The 5,046-nt window shown below is 39.3% G+C and overlaps 1 pseudogene; it reads right to left on the bottom strand.

Moving 5' to 3' along the window:
- Nucleotides 1-349: 349 nt before the first annotated feature.
- LOC107183461 lies at nt 350-856 on the bottom strand (annotated as a pseudogene).
- Between the last annotated feature and the right edge of the window lie 4,190 nt (nt 857-5,046).

Below are 5,046 nucleotides of genomic sequence, written 5' to 3'. Positions count from 1 at the left end.
TTAGGCAGCTGGACTCCGTTTAGATCAGCGGTTCTCAACCTGTGGGTCACCAACCTGTGGGTCATGACCCCTTTGGGGATCAACCAACCCTTTCACAGGGGTCACCTAAGACCATCGGAAAACACATAATTACATATTGTTTTTGTGATTCATCACTATGCTTTAATTATGTTCAATTTGTAACAATGAAAATACATCCTGCATATCAGATATTTACATGACGATTCATAACAGTAGCAAAATTACAGTTATGAAGTAGCAACGAAAATAATTTTATGGTTGGGGGTCACCACAACTTGAGGAACTGTATTAAAGGGTCGCGGCATTAGGAAGGTTGAGAACCACTGGTTTAGATGATCCCAATTTTGTTGGCAACCTCCAAAGCATCACATCATAGTCAGGAGCCAGTCGAACATATGCCTTCTTCTCTTCATCAGGCCTGAGCAGGGTGTGACCTTGTCCACATGAATGCCATAGAGCGTCTTTATCACCCGTTAGATCTAGAGCTCATTGGCCTTGACATCCACAGTGAACACAAGTGTATTGTTGTCTTCTATCTTCTTCATGGCTGACTTGGTAGTCAGGGGGAGCTTGAGGTGGCATCGTGGGCAAGCTGGTTTCTCCTGGGGGTGCTCCTCCAAGGATATTTAGGCTGCCTTCGGAGCCTTCGTGTCTTTGGCCATTGGAAGGTGAGTCATGTGGGGAATCTTCGTGTGTGTGTGTGTGTGTGTGTGTGTGTGTGTGTGTGTGTGTGGCTGGGGACACCTTTCAGCAGTGCTTTCTTTCCCCTAAAAGTTTTTGCTTTGGCTCCGGCTTTGGGAGGGGCAGGAGTTTCCTTCTTCGCTTTCAGCACCATCTTCGTAAAAAGGCAATTGTAGGATATTTTTGAGAATTTAGTATAATTACATAAACTGAGCATTGAAGTTAAAATATATAAAACCCCTGGTGTAGTACCTGACACATAGTAAGTACTCAATGATTATTTTTATTATTAATTTAAGAAAACATGTACTTCAGTAATAAAGTTATTAAAAATAAAGAACAACAGTGATATTTTCAGTACCTATGCCAAAGGTCTACGTCTGTTTTGGTTTGCTCTGCTTTACAGGTGTATGTCATTAGTGGAAGATGCTTATGTGGTTATATATGGGCTCAAACCTTTCCAGTGACAAACACGGTCGAACAGATGACCTGCCAGATTTCACATGCCTTGCCCTTTCTATCTCTCTGACCTCATTTCATGCTACTACCCCTTCATTTACTATTCTTGGAATATTTTCATATTTTCCCAAATTCTCAACCCCAGTACCTATGCATCACCTGTTCCCATTTTGCCAAAATTTTCACATGCTTCTTCTGGTCTCAGCGCAAATGTAATCTCTCCACAGAGACCTTCTCTGACCTTCTCGTCTCAGATCATGGCCTCGTCTCTTCCCATTACTGTCCATCCTGTTACCTTGACTAATTTTATTTACAGAACGTATTACTATCTGAAATTACTTTAGCTATGTATTTAGTTTCTTGTTTATTATCTATTTTCACCCAGGAAAATGTAAACTCTATGAGGCAGGCATTTTTTATTTCTACTGTGATTTTTCCAGAATCTACAACAGTGTCTGGTTCATAGCAGGCTTTTAAATATTTGTTGAATGAATAAGTAGCATACTTTCATTTTGTTGATCATAATTTCTTGAATTGTTTTTTACTCTACTAGAAGAAAATCTATAAATAATATTTGTTTCTCTAACTGGACTTTTGAATTTCTGGTCCTCCCCAAACATTCAATAATTCATCAACACATAAGAATAAATTTTACATTTAAATTGATTTTCACATTTAAACTATAGAGTTAGTATTTTTATTATAGAAGAATCCAGGGAAAAGGGGAAATCATTAATTGTGTGAATTCTGGGCATCTGACACAGGCATATCGTGCGAATACATGGGCTCCTGTGGAAGACAATAAATTATGTAACAATCACTGAATACCAATAACATGCCTAAGGTTGCATCAGGCAGGATGGTCTGTTCACGTGGAGTTAGGACCATTGCTCATACAAAGGAACTTGACCGAGGTCAGTGAAGACTTCTAGCTACCGCCCCCACACTTCCATTTGACCCCAGAGGCTTGGGGAATGAACTCTTGTTATATGGCCACTGGAGCTGATAGTTATTTGTTAAGCAATATTATTTTGACAGCAGGTAACTGATTCATGTCTTGTTACTCTTTTCATATTGGCGCATAAAGACTTACCTCCTTTGTGTTAACTACTGCAAAATATTTCATTATATATAAGTACCCTAATTTATTTAATTTATCTTCTATCAACAGGCATTTATGTTGTTTCTAGGCTTTTGTTAGCCAAACAACACTGCATAGAAGATATACAGACATATGTCTTTGCATACTTGGCAACTTGATCCAAAGGATAAATTCCTGGAGGTAGACTAGCAAGGTCAAAGGACAATGCATTTTAAACTTTGCTAGCTATTGACCTAAAAACTTGTTTCTCAAGTGTCTGTGCCAGGTCTTGGTTTTATTTTCATCATGAGAAAGCCTTCAGCCTCTCTTAACGTAATGCATCTTTTTGAAAGAATGTTATAGGAATTTGTATATTTATTAACTTCTGAATTTTATTAACTTTAGCTTATAAAGTCATGTCTTCAAATTACATAAAATATTAACTTTTGCCATTATTATTTATGTTTTAATATGTAGAGTTTTCTTTTTTTACTTTGAAATATAAGAAGTTATATCCTCAAGGTCAGACTTCATTTGCTCAGCATGTCTGGCCTGGCAAATTCCCAAAAAGGCCTGGGTGTCCATGGCATCAGCTCCAAGATGACAATAGCATGAAGGCTCAGAGGATGCTGATGATAGAACACAGTGGCCACCAGTATCGCATCTCTTTTCATAAGGTCGTCATCTAGTCGGTGTTAGGTAATGGAAAGAATAAAGGCATTGGAGCTTCCCCAAATTTGGTTTGAATCAGGGTTTTGCCATTTATGCACCATGTGAATTTAAGCATATTCTCTAAATCCATGTGCCTCAGTTTCCTCACCAGCAAAACTTTATCCAGAAGATGGTGGTACATCTTATCTTTTTATGACATCTAGTCTACTTCTCATATCTGTTGCTGCCTGGGAGCAAACAAAAACATGAAGCAGCCACGGGGACAACTCACACAGCAGGGAGGAGGAAGCAAACTAAAGAGGAGAGAGCATCACAAACCTGAACTGAAGAGCTCCACGTGCCTCTCCCTGGTTGAGTGACCTTGAGTCGGGTTAGGTCATCTCTTGCACTTTTTTCCTCCGCTATAAATGGAAATATGGGTCCTACCTTGCAAGGCTGGTGTGAGGATTAGAGGCACTGTGTGTGGAGCACCTATAGCACAGGGCCTGACACACAGTAGGCACTCAATATTTGCACTTGGTTCTTTTATTTGTGACTTGCATCACCATAAATAAGTGGTTGATACTCTCCCTCACTGTGTTCTTCCTTGGTATTTGATCTATTTAGGGAGCATATTCTCTATATTTTCACATCTCTGGAAATGCTTTGTGGCTTAATTGCAAAGACGTTTTGTAAGCTCTGTCAGCCAGGCGGATGTGATAGCATAATTGTCTTGCCTGTGCATGGGGAACGTGGTGACATGAATGAACAGCTAGAACTTCTCAATGTCTCATTTCAGAGGCCATTTAAGGACCTTGCAAAGAAGGACTAGGATTCTTATTATCTGAAGATGGGATATTTCCACTAGTGCCATTATTATTATGATCAGTTACATCAAGCATTTATTAAACACCTAGCAGATGAAGGAATCTGGGCTAAGACCCAGAAATGCAAAACCTTTGAGGATCTTACAATATCAATAGGGAAATAGGACACAGACATGAAACATAATTAACTGTACCAGGCAGTCTATGGCTGGTGCCAAGAAATAGTATAGACACTACATAAATGCTTCAGAAGGCAAAGAAAAGAGATGGCTGGGAGGGTGAAGATTTAGGGACAGCAAAAGAAAAGAAAACCACACAAAAAGAAAACCATCATGAAGCTTTAAAATGAGAATAGGGCTTAGGAAAGAAGTGGGGGCATTCTCTCTGACATTGGAAATGGCTGGAACAGTGGAGCAATGTGAAAACTCCAAAGGGGATGAAAAACTGTAAGTTGTGCCTTTAGGTTGAAGCACCTGGTAAAGGGAAGGAGGAAGTAGTATGGTAAACAAGCAAGGTGAGAGGGTTAGATGCAGGCTAGACTGTGACCTTGAAGTCACATGATGTGTTCCTCCTTATTTTTAATTCACAAGTTAATGGTGTGAATGCTCTTGAATGACTGCCATTTAGGCCGTTGAGAATAAGAGGGAAATCTTCTTCATGGATGATTTGATATGATTGTTCAGTGCTAGAAGAAGTCTCAAAAGACAATTTGTCTGACTATTACTGGAAGCAATGGCATAATTATCAGCCACTCAGAAATGAAGATAGTTATTTTTGGCAGATGTCCTTTAAATGTAATTGCTTTGGTTTGATAATACCAGAAAGCAAGTCGATTCATTTGGTTACAAGAAGCTTTATTAAGACATTTCTGTGGCCATGGTGGGCAGTTGACATGTGCTTTGAAGATCACACAAGCCTATATTATCCTGGCCATATGATATATAACTTTGGAGATATGTATAACTTTGTTTCTGTAGTAGATCCAGGCCATTTCTTAAGACAAGCCTGCCTGATGCATAAAGAAGGGAGCCCATCAATATGAGAGTTTCACCTCATTAAGGCCCCCCCCAATGTCCATCAAGGATAAACCTCACCTTTTCAGTGAGATCTGAAATCTGGACCAGTCTGTTGAAAATTGCAACCTCCCCCTTCTTCCCTCTATGACCTTATACTCTGGACTCCTTTTTCTGTTTCTTCCTGTAGAATTTGTTACCTTCTAACATGTTTACTAAATGTATTATTTGTAGTCTGGCCTTATCTGGCTAAAATGTGTAATTCAAAAAGGCAGGGATTTTCATCTGCTCTATTTATTACTGTATCATGGGA

The sequence above is a fragment of the Myotis davidii genome, unplaced genomic scaffold (genome assembly GCF_000327345.1).
Source record: "Myotis davidii unplaced genomic scaffold, ASM32734v1 scaffold570, whole genome shotgun sequence".
Lineage (NCBI taxonomy): Eukaryota > Metazoa > Chordata > Mammalia > Chiroptera > Vespertilionidae > Myotis > Myotis davidii.
The sequence above is the reverse complement of the archived record's forward strand: the minus strand, read 5'-3'. Positions and strand labels throughout refer to the sequence as shown.